We start from the raw sequence: 12,623 nt of genomic DNA, 5'->3' as shown, positions 1-12,623 counted from the left end.
CCCTGACCACGAGGCCTCTTGGCCTCCCTCTCAACCCTCTCCTAACCGTGAACCATCTCAATCTGCTGAGCAATATTGACAACCTCATCAAAGGTAGCACCAGACACCTTCTCTCTGGTCATAAGCAACCGTAGATGAAAAGTGAGACCATCTATAAACCTCATCATCCTCTCCCTGTCTGTGGGAACCAACTAGATAGCATGACGGTCCAACTCCTAGAATTACATCTCATACTGCGTCACAGACATATCACCCTGGCAAAGCTGCTGAAACTGTCTGTGCATCTCCTCTCTGCGGGACTGAGGCACGAACTTCTCCAAAAAGACAACGCAAAACTGCTGCCAAGTAAGGGGTGCTGCGCCAACAGGCCTACGCCTTTCATAAGTCTCCCACTATCTGAGTGCAGCCCCAGAAAACTGAAAAGTAGTGAATGTGACCCCACAAGTCTCCAGAATACCAGTTGTACAGAGTATCCTATCACACCTGTACAAGAAGTCCTGGGCATCCTCTCTCTCTATGCCACTGAAAGGTGGAGGCTGGAGCCTCCCAAACCTCTCCAACCTACGCTGATCAGCCTCAGGCCTAGCAGGAACCACATATCTTGAGCAGCTACAACCGACTGGGCTGGTGGTGCCTCAGGTGTCTGGAGTACCTGAACAATCTTCTCGGGTATGCGAGCGGCGGGAGTCTGAGTGCCTCCCCCGGCCTGAGAAGTGGTTGCGGCCGTCGAGATAGAGACCGCCTGAGCAAGGCCGGTACATGCTGTCAGAATCTAAGCTAGGGCCTCGTAGAGGTTGTAATCATAATAGGCACAGGTGGTGCCTGAGCTGGTGCATCAACAACTGGAATGTGGTCCTGATATGTGACAACTGGTGGATCTACAGGTACTGCCCCAGCTGTTGTGCGGGTTGCACCTCTGCCCCTACCGCGACCTCTACCGCGGCTTCGGCCTCTCGCAGCCCTGGCTGGTGGTACTGGTGGCTGTCTGTCCTGCCCTGTAGTACGACACCTCACCATGTGTGAGAGAATGAAACAACAAATGTTTATGTACCAGAATCAACAGATTCGCACGATAAGAATTCAAGAATGTGGAATTTTTCTAAAGGTTCTACAGCCTCTCGATGATAAGTACAGACGTCTTTGTACCGATCTGCCGGACTCTACTAAACTTGCTCATGACTCGTGAGACCTATGTAACCTAGAGCTCTGATACCAACTTGTCACGACCCAAAACCTAACATCTCGTGATGGAGCCTATCGATGGTACTAGGCAAGCCGACGTTCCCAAAATACTGCAGTAATTCAATAGAAACGGTAGTTTAAAACTTTTTCATATCTGAAATTTTTCATAAAAACCAAAGTTGAACTCAATATAGAATCAAAATGTGGAATCTAGCCCCAAACATCGGGGTGTCACTAAGTCATGAGCATCTAGACAACCAAACTAATACAACCAGTGTCTAAGTATCAATACAAGACAGAAAGAAATATAGAAAGAGAGACAAGGTCCTGCGGACACCGTCGGCTACCTCGTAGTCTCCGGTACTCGATCGCGCCCGAACTCAATGACCTCCGTAATCAAACCCACCTGGATATGCACATGAAGTGTAGGGTGTAGCATGAGTACAACCAACTCAGTAAGTAACAGAAATAAATAAGGAACTGAGAAGCAGTGACGAGCTATACAGTACAGTTCATTTTCAATAATTCCAGCAAAGAATAGACATATTTTCAAATCCGCAATTTAAGTCAAATCAGTTTTATACAGTTAAAGTGTAGGTACTCCGGATATAGAAACTTTCAGAAATTTCACAACAATGATAGATAGAACTAAGTGCATCAACAATTGAAAAGCAAGTACAACCTCTCAGGGCAACAGTCACTCAAACCCTCAACAACTCGGCACTCAACTCCCAGCCCTCAATGCACGCTGAATAGGTACTTGAGCTCACTAGGGGTGTTCAGACTCATAAGAGGCTCCTGCAGCCTAAGCGCTATAATCTGCACGGACAACTCACGTGCTATAGTATAAATATCTGGATCCGCACAGACAACTCACGTGCTGCACGGACAACTCACATGCCCTAGTATAAATATAAGGATCTGCATGGACAACTCAAGTGTTGCACGGACAACAACCGTGCCATAGAACAATACATCACAACCAGGCCTTCAGCCTTACTCAGTCATGAACCTCTCTAGTCTCATAGCTTTCAATAAAGAAAGGGAAAATAGCCCAAATCAAAGTGTTACAGTATATCATCAGGGAAAAATAACAGAGACTGAGGTAAACATCTACAAGAATCACTATGATAGGATATAACTACCATGAGCAGGAATATAGCCTAAGCATGATCTCTAACATGAAAGGCAATCAAGTTCTAGTAGACAGGAATTCATATAAACACAAAAAAAGGCTATTAGAATTCATAGTCTCCCGGTAAGGACCAAGTCTCAATCCCTCATGGAGTACACCCACACGCCCGTCACCTAGCATGAGTGCCACCTCCAAACAGTCACATTATACCAAACTCTGGGTTTCATACCCTCAAGACCAGATTTAAAACTGTTAGTTACTTCAACCGCGTAGAACTCCTACTCTGAAATGTCGTTTCCTCTTGAACCGTCCTCCAAATGACCTGAATCTAGCCACAAGCAATAAAATACGATCAATATGAGCTAAAGGAACAAATCCCACAAGGAAAATACCAATTTATAGGCCAAATTCCGAAATTCACTCACCCCCCCGCCCCCGGGCCCACATCTCGAAATCTGACAAAAGTCATAAAACCCGAAAGCCTATTCACTCACGAGTCTACCCATACTAAATTTATCAAAATCCGACATCATTTGGTCCCTCAAATCCTCAAAAATCCCAAGCCCTAACCCCTTATTTCACTTCAAAAATTCTACTAATTAGGTGGAACATTAACGAAAAAACACCATAGCTAATGATAATAGAGCTCAAGCAACTTACCTCAGTGAATATCCTTGAATCCCCTTCAAACATCACTCCAAAACTCCAAGTTCCTACTTGAAAATGGTGGGAATGAACAAAAATTCGTGAAGTCTTCTATCTATAGGTTCTGCCCAGGTTTTCGCACCTGTGGCTAAAATAATGCGCACCTTCGGAGCCATTTTTGCGCACATATCTCGCACCTATGTTCCATATCTGCTTCTGCAACCTCGTAGGTGCGCAAAAGACCTCGCACTTGCGGCCACTGCCAGTCCTCCTCACTTCTGCATCTACGCCTCAGCCTCGCATCTACGGGCTCGCAGATGCGACCAATCTTACGCACCTGCGGTTCCAGACCAGGTCCTCTATGTCCGCATCTGCGGCTCACCAAGTGCACCAACGACCTCGCACCTATGGCTCCCCCTTCGAAGGTGCGGAAATACCAGTAGTAGCAGCTTCAACTGCATTTTTCCAACTTCAAACAATCCGTTAACCACCCGGACTCACCCCGAGCCTCTCAGGACCTCAACCAAACATACCAACAAGTCATATATCAACATACAAACTTTGAAAAATCATCAAATCACTCAAAATAACATCAAAACACCAAATTACCCTCGGATTCAAGTCTAAGAACTTCTAACTTCCCAAATTCCGCAAACGACGCCGAAACCTACCAAACCACGTCCGAATGACCTCAAATTTTACATACACGTCTCAAATGACACCACAAACCTACTCCAACTTTCAGACGCACTCCTAAGTCCAAAATCATCTAACGGAGCTAACAGAACCGTCAAAATTCAAATCCAAGATCGTTTACACATAAGTCAATATCCGATTGACTTTTCCAACTTAAGCTTCTACTTTAGAGACTAAGTGTCTAAAGAAACCACTCCGGACCCGAACCAACTATCTCGATATACCATAAAATAGCTTAAAAGCACAAAAGAAAGCAAAGGTTTTTACCGCAAAAGCGGTTCTGCAGGTGCGGTGAATTGGCCGCAGATGCGAAAAGCCTAGGCGGATTATATTAAATAGAGGGTTTGCCCTTTTCTTCATAATTTGTGATATAGGGCTCGGATTGAGGCGAAAATTTGAGGGGTTTTCAGAGGAAACATTTGGGTAAGGATTCTTGACTTATTTTTTTATTAATTTCCACTAAGATATCATTTATTCTTCCATTAATTAAGGATTTGGGCTGTGAAAAGGGTGGAAAACAAATCCTTAGGCCGAATTTTGGGGTTCTGATCGAGAATTTTGTGTCAAATTTGAGTAATTTTGGTATGGGTGTTCGTATTTTGTGACTTTTACCTGATTCTGCGGCGTGGGCCCAGGTCGACCTTTTGAGGCGATTTTTGATTCTTTGCTAAAGTCCTAGATTTATTATTTAAATTAGTTTCTTATAGTTGTATTCATGGTATATAATTAATTTTGGCTAGATTTGGGCCATTTGGAGTGGGAAAGCAAAGGGAAAGTATCCTTATCGATAGATTGAGCGAGATTCGAGGTAAGTGACTTATCTAACCTTGTGTGGGAAAAATCCCCTTAGGATTTGGTACTGTTGTAACAATTTGTGATATGTGAGTGTCGTGTACGCAAGGTGACGAGTGTGTACACCGGCTAATTGTGGAAATTTCAGTTCTTGCTGAGTAGTCTTCTTTTAATTTCCATAACTTAGTTGCCTTAGCATGTGTAACTGTCATGTTTAGCCTAGTATCGCATGTCTACGTGTCTTAACCTTTACTTTAAATTTGTGCAACATGCTTAGTTGAATTACTTGCTTCCGTAATCTTGTATTCAGTCTTTAACTGTATGATTCCTTGATGTAAGCTCGTTGTACCATAGGTTATGAGTTGTGTATTTACTTTTGGGACTACGAGGCGGTACCTCGGGAGATCCCCTGTTGCATATTTACTTTTGGGACTACGAGGCGGTACCTTGGGAGATCCCCCATTGCATATTTACTTTTAGGACTACAAGGCGGTACCTCGAGAGATCCCCATATTGTGTATTTACATTTGGGACTACGAGACGATACCTCAGGAGCGTCACTGTTTTTTTCTCTATTTGCTGTGTTGTTACCTTTCTAAAATTTCTCGTTGTTCATTTCTCAGTCACTCCATTGTATTATTATATTCTATGCCTCATTACCTTTTATTCCAGTAGGGCCATGATCTGACCTCGTCACTACTCTACTGAGGTTAGGCTTGACACTTACTAGGTACCGTTGTGGTGTACTCATACTACACTTCCGCATATCTTGTTGTGCAGATCCAGGTTCTTCCTACCAGGTCAGATACCAGTGAGCTGGACCGTACGTGGAGACTTCAAGGTATATCTGCCAGCGTCCACAGTCCTCGGAGCCCTCCCATCCTTACTATGTTGCTTTTCCTTATTTTCTTTAGACTCTGATGTATAGAGACACTTGATATTTTCTTTTATAAACTTGTGACTTATTTCTACCGGGTTTTGGGAGTTGTAATTATTTGAATCGCAGGTTCTATTCATATTTCATGTGTTGAGATTTGAGTTCAGTTTTATATTCAGTTATTCCGCAAATTGTTAGGCTTACCTAATCTTAGAAATTAGGTGTCATCACGACATCCTACAGAGGAAAATTGGGGTCGTGAGAGGGGAAATGCGTAAGAGATTATTAAATAAAAGGTTTGATCATTCTAAAGTTGTGTGAAGCTAAAAGTGTTTTGATGTTTGAATTGTATGAATTGTAAAAGCATGACGAAACTTTAAGGTAATAGTAAAAGTTGTCAAGTTTTGAAATATTTAAAAAAGTGATACAAAAATTAGAAAGTGAGGGAGTAACGAATTGCTTTATTTAATAAAGTTGTATGTATTATTCATACAAGAAGTCAACTATAGCCTGTCGTTGTCATCATGTCCCTTAACGTACCTGGCCCCACTTGGGGTGACGACTCTGCTCATTCTTCATGTGTTGACTCGGTTGTGTGTTGCGATTTAACTTCAAACAACAATATCGCTCGAGTGTTAGGTACATGTAAAGAAACATTAAATGTATGGAATATATCAATTCTTGATACTTGATTGATCAAAGACTTGTGACCAAAGATACATTGTTGTACCCCATTTTAAACGGGTTGAACTAGAATATAATAATTTAACTATTCCGGGTTTGAGTAAAATAAAGGCTCAATTAATTTAAAGAAAATTATTAACCGACCGGATTAAAGTTAATTAGGACTAAGTATAAATATGGAGAACCTTTTTAAAAGAAAATCAGGTTCACACCAAAAATTATGTTGAAGAGAATTCTCTTTGTCTTATAAGAAAATTGATGCTTGTATCATTGAAAATACTACTTTCTACCTACAAGTGGATCATGTTGAAACATTAGGCAAGTTAGTTCAGAAAATGTTTCTAAAGGAAGTACAGATAACAAACTCGACTTAAATGTTTGCAACACTGAAAGGAAAACATAGATGACAACTTCTGTGTGTTAGAAATACTACTAGCTTTATAGCCTTTTAAAAAAATCACCAAGGTGGAGTTTTTAATCTAAAATCGATAGAATGAAGAAATAAAGTTTAAAAACTAATATTTCTTTTGTAATACTTTAGCAGGCTCAACAACTAGTATTTGATGCACATTCATGATTCTAAAGAGTTTCAACTATATGTAACTATAAAACAAAATACATAATTAAAAGACTTGACTGTGATTTATAATAGAATTAGATCCTAACAGTCAATCACATAATAAAAATTAGAATAGTAAGTCATATAGCAAATAAGTGAAGCAGAAAGGACCGTTTCAAGAGTCTCTGCTCAGTTCCCAGAAGATTTTCTCTTCTATGTTTATGTCTAAACGATATGAAAACCGAAGAATGAGGATGTGCAGTCTCTATGCAGCAGCGACGTCGTTGAGTTTCAAAATGGAATTCTCTTTCGGGGCAGCAGACTGGGGCGTCGGGTCGAGTCGTCAAAGATTCGTCTCCAAAATTAAACTCCCAAACTCAAACTCAATCGTAGTGGCGGATCCAGAATTCCGAACAAGGGTGTTCAATATTATAAAGAATTGAACAGTAAAAATTTCATCGAAAGGGTTCATCGAAATTTATTGAATCCAAATGTAATGTCAAACGGATGCATAAAAAAATCTAAATAGGAACTAAACTATCGTCGAAACTCATGCTAACGATATGTTGAAAACGCACACGTACTAGCGATTTATATTATATTTTATTTTATTTGGATAGTAAGAGATTGGAATTTTTTTCCTTCCTACACAATATTAATCATTGTAACTTATGCAGCGGAAGGGGATAAAATATGAGCAATTATCACCAAAGATCGAGTCAAAAGTATCTCAATTCTAAAAAAAATTAGCAATTATTTTTCATAAATTTATCAAAGCAAATGCAGTAGAAAACTCAATAATTTACATTATTAAAGTCTACGGATTCAAGAATCAAAAAACAACAAACAAGAGTCATTAATCTAAATTAAGAATAACCAATAAAATACTAATAAATTTCTGAAAAATTAGAAAGAACAAGGAATTTACCTGGGATGACAATGCCATGACAGAAGAATAGCAAGCAACAGCAGCAAGGTAGAGAGATTGGAGAAAGAGAGAGAGAGACACACACAGAGAGAGAGAGAGAGAGAGAGAGAGAGAGTGGAGGGAGCCATTGAGGCAATGAAGTGAGAGAGAGATTTAGGGATTTTAACTCAAAGTCAGTTACGTTTTTGGGGAAAAATATATTAAAAGAGACGAAACGAAAACGACGTCGTTTCGTTTAGTTTAAAATTTTAAAAAAAAGTATGAGGTAAAAAGAATTAGATTTCAGTTGACGGGAATTGAAACTGCGACCTTTTACAAAATCTGAACACCCTTGACCACTAAGCCAAGCTTTTGACTTGTGTCAAGGGTGTTCAACATATTATATCTATATGTAAAAAAATAAAATTACCCCTATATAAACAGTGTAACTTTTTCCGACGAAGGATGTTCGGATGAACACCCTTCCGCCCCCTAAATCCGCCCTTGCTCAATCGAATCAAACAGAGGAGAAAACAAAATGAGTAAAGCACTAAAAACTCGAATTATCAGAGAGTTTTTTTCACATAATGAGTAGTGTATCTCAGGTTGTGAAAAGAGTATTGAAGTCGGCTATTTATAGCCCAAATTGAAGACCTTTTCAGATTTGAAACTTAAATTTCAGAATTTGAAGAAAAATGATGATGAAATCATGATGGAAGTCATGGTAAAGATCAAATGGAAAAGGTGAAAATCATTACCTTTTGGAGGCATTCATGAAAAGGGAAAGAGTTGTTGAAGCTAGGACTTCGGGGTCGAAGGCTTGTCCGTTGGTTTCAATCTTTGTCCAGCGGATAAAAACTCCTTCAGATTTGAAGTCTCTCGAATCTCATGAGTCAATTCAAACTCATGTACAAATCACATGAAGTTGAATCAAGGGATTTGTGACAGAGAATCTGATTCTCAAAGTCATGATGACACGAAGGATGTTGAAGTAACGCCAATTGGTGTTGGGGGGGTTCAAGAGAGGACAATGAGAGAGATGAAGGGAAAAGGAAATTTGTGAGGCTAGGGTGACAAAATCAGACCTTACACCATTTGGTGCTAAGGTTTTAGAAGATAGGTCAGATGGAGCAGATGAGAGGAAGGTGGCAAAAACGAGATTCCCGCCAGGGTTCTGACAAAGGGAGGTGGAGGAGAGAGGAGAGAAAGGAGGGGCGACACTTTTGGGCAAATGAGGTATATGGTTTCTTAGATGAGAGAGGAAAGAAAGAGAATAAGTTTTGGGGGGTTTGATTAGATCTGGAACATTTGATTGGAGAGATCAACGGCCATAATTAATCCGGATAAAAAAAGATTTAAAATGGTTAATGAGAAAATATCATGAACCATTAGATCTCATATGATCCAACGATTATGATTAAGTCTTAAAAAAGGAGAATGGAGAATAAATCTCAGTCGTTCACATCAATGGCTAGGATGGTTTATTGGTTTTGTAGTGATTGTACTTGGTGCAACATCGTTGGAAGGTGTCGGTATGGAATTTCCACATGTGAGTTATCTCCGGTGAGCAGGTTAACGGTTGCATGGAGTTGGCGAAGCTTCTACGAAGAATTCTACTAGCTATCCGGTAAAAGGTCGAATATGTAAATGTGGCTAGTGATTCAGAGTGTTCATGAAATATTTAACAGGAAAATCTCGAGAAACTTTGGCGGATCAATTGGGCGAGATCATGTCAATGAGGAAGAAGGAATCTTGGTGGGCTCCAGGGCTATGTAATTATAGCACCAAGCTAAGTGGGAGAGCCCCACCATCTATGATTGGATTGCATAGTTGTCTACTTGTGAGGTTTCTGGTTATCGATATATTGGTGGGTTATTACAACTAAGGAAAGAAAACATCAGTGGTAATTTGAGCAAAGGATTTGGGGAATGTGCGCTATATTTGGCCTTATCAATTCGTGTTCAGGCTTTGGGAAGACTCAGAGTTTATGCTTCGTGTAGATATGATGTACAAGGAAAGTGATTCAGCCGGGTGGTTCTTTGATAGAGTGTTCATGTGTCGTGTGCTAGCAGAGCTTTGGAGTTGATTATATTCGGGACCAGGTCGTAGTGGGTGACTCTAAACAACGGTCCTAGTGGATTCAAAAGTTAAAGTGCGGTGCCTAAGGATTTCGAGTCTGTAGTATGGTTAAGTATCGAGCTTTTACGGCGGATTATGAAAGGGGTTTGGAGTGTTCTATGTTATCTTCGATATGCGGTGTAGCATTGGAGGAATGGGAGAAAATAACTTTGGATTCATAGAGGAATTATCAGAATGGGTGTACCAGTTAAAGATGCAAATGTGCGCACAAGGAGGGTATGAGATGGTTCGTGGGTTTTGAGACAATGTGGTCTCGTGAAATGGGGTCATTCGGTATGAGTGCGGATTGAGTTCGATATATTTTGAATAGAGCTATTGTTATTTTTAAGGAATGTCTAGAGTAAATTAGAAGAAGTCGGATCGGTTAGCAATAGTTGAATTGGCATGATGGTGGCAATGGTCAGTTCCTTCAGCGTGTAAGTTGTACATGTAATTATGGAGGTACATGCGAGGCTTGACGGCCGCCGTAATTTGATTGAATTGGAGGTATTTGATTATTATGGCCTGTTATATGTAGATGGATCCCAGAAGAGTTATGGTGGTTTTGACCACTACTTGGGGTTGTATTTTATGCGGTTACAAGAATTTGGTCGCGTGTTGCAATGGTTCTCCTGAAAAGAGCTAAGTAAAAGGTTTCTATATGATAAAGTGTCTATCCTATTAGTGATTCAGGAGTTATGGTAAAATTCTTGTACTCTCGCGTATTGGCATGTTAGATGCAGTGAGCGGCATGGGAATTGGAAGTTGAGGATCAAGGTTGCAGTTTGGTGTTGACAACAATATCGCGAGCGCGGATGAGCAAGAAAGGATTCAAATGGTTAGAGTAAGCTAGTATTGTCTTTAGCGTCACCTGAGATCGGTGTCCGGTGTAAGAGGCTATGTACTGAATTGCGGATTCTCGATTTGCTTTACAACATTAGTATGGCTGGTAGTATGGATGTGCAGACTTGTTACTTGGTGCAGAAGGTCGTGGGAGCATATCCCACAGGAAGATTGTATAAGTGTGATATGTAGTCACTTGATTGATTAAAGATTGAAACCAAGTATAGAGATTTTGGTACTATCGCTAATGTGAGAGTTTGGGCCTGAAAAGCTCTCTATTTAGTTGGTTGTGAATTGAGGAAGTTTGTTCCGGATTCGACGGCTGTTCTTATGTGTCATGAATAGGTCATTGTGGGTCCTTGAGAGGTTATTTTCCCAAGCATGGTAGGATCAGAATCGGTTTGAGGTCCGTTGAAGGGTCCAAATGTGGATGTGTACTCTACACCAGCCTGGGTGTGTTCATTCAGCATAGCACTCCTTATGGAGGAGTATACGGACGTTGGATGTTATTTCATCATCACATATTTCCTGTAATACTCTATTGTGCCATATGAGTTGTGAGACCGCTTGATTAATTGCACATATGTTGAGGTCCCGCGTAGCGATGGTGTTATGTGAGCAGGATGGCTCTCGAAATGTAGATCATATATCGCACCTTAATCGTGCTTGAGTTATGTAGTGTATGGCGTTATCTGTCTCCCCAGGGATGGTATTATGCACTTGGCATGCTTGTGGTCGATATTCAGGTATTTCATAGTTATGACCATTCTAGCTCGGTAAGTAATTCTTTATAAATTATTATATGAGGATCGGGTGGCACGCCGCTACTGGTATATTATTTGGATCGGGTGGCACGCCGTCACGGGTAACATGATTGGATCGGGTTGCATGCCGCATCAGTATCATGTGTGGATCGAGTTGCACGCCGTAACATCGTGATATTTAGAACAGTTCCCTATATCTATTCCTGCGTGTTTTGTCCTGCATTTTCTGAGAAAGGTTCATGACATCTTTTCAGTTTTTAAATTAGTTACGCGGGTTGAGTAGTTCCTTCAAGGGTTCGATTTCCTTATGTATCACATTCGAGTTGGTAGCTTGTTGGCACATTGTGACATCATATGAGACCTTTGGCAGTGTCTGAGATGGCTTATTGCCTAAGAAGTTTGTACTGGGTGAGACGAGACTATTGGACCTGAAATTAGTATGACCAGATTTATATAAAGTGCATTAAAGAGAAGATATCGTTATTCAGTTCAGAGTGAGGTAATGGTTCTTGTCAGGAGGAGAGACTCCACAAATCATTTATTCGGCAGGTGGTAATGAGTTTTTACCCATCTTTTTCGTCATGGTAGTATTGCGAGCGTTGGAACAGTACTTATAGGTGTCATGAAGTGTGTTGTGGGCACAAGATTCGTGAAATTTCAGTTATTGTGGTCAGGGGATGTTATTATGATCATGTGAATTATGCGGTGCAGGGTGTGAATTCAACAAGGGTATACTATCATGTTTTGGTACGGAGTCTAGTGATTGATGCGGTGTTCGTGTGTTAGAATCTGGTATCGTGGAGAATTTCGGATGTTGGAATTTGGCTCTAAGGCTTATTTGACTAAATAAAAGGGAGGAATTTCAAACTGGCTCGAGCTAATGTGCTCAACTGGGTTGTGGTAGCATGGTTAGGTGCACGAGGTGTTAAACAGTAATTTTGGATAACTCCGGAACAGTTCTTAGCACGTTCAAGGACGAACGTATGTTTAAGTGGGAGAGAATGTAACGACACGATCGGTCTTTTTGAGCTCTAGCATATCGTTCGCTGGTTTGAGGCCATGAGTAGCTTCACTTCAGGTATTATGACTTGCACGTATGGTCGAAATCGAATTTCGAGAAGTTCGGAGTTGATTTGGATAGAAAATTCTAATTTCGGAAGCTTTAAGTTGATAAATATACTAAGGTTTGGAATTTTTATAAATTACCTCAAAATCAGGATTTGAAGGTTCCAATAGGTTCGTATGATGATTTCGGACATGGGTGTATGTTCGGGTCGAAATGTCGGGTAGCCCGGGAGTATTTCGACGCTTATTACGGAAAGTTGGCATTTTGAAGGTTTAATAATTTACTAGGTTTGGGTTGAAGTAGATTTTGATGCTATCGATGTCCGTTTGGGATTCCGAGACTGGGAATAGTTTCG

General features: G+C 40.6%; 1 long non-coding RNA gene across 1 annotated transcript; it reads right to left on the bottom strand.

The window, feature by feature from the left end:
• Positions 1-1,321: 1,321 nt before the first annotated feature.
• On the bottom strand, positions 1,322-8,701 carry LOC138896667 (uncharacterized). Its single transcript, XR_011410056.1, has 3 exons — positions 7,499-8,701; positions 5,868-5,936; positions 1,322-1,588 (listed from the first exon to the last, which is right to left on the bottom strand). It is a non-coding gene; the product is annotated as an uncharacterized lncRNA (long non-coding RNA).
• Between the last annotated feature and the right edge of the window lie 3,922 nt (positions 8,702-12,623).

The sequence above is a fragment of the Nicotiana tomentosiformis genome, chromosome 8 (assembly GCF_000390325.3).
Source record: "Nicotiana tomentosiformis chromosome 8, ASM39032v3, whole genome shotgun sequence".
NCBI classification, from domain to species: Eukaryota; Viridiplantae; Streptophyta; class Magnoliopsida; order Solanales; family Solanaceae; genus Nicotiana; species Nicotiana tomentosiformis.
This window is presented reverse-complemented; position numbering and strand designations above follow the sequence as displayed.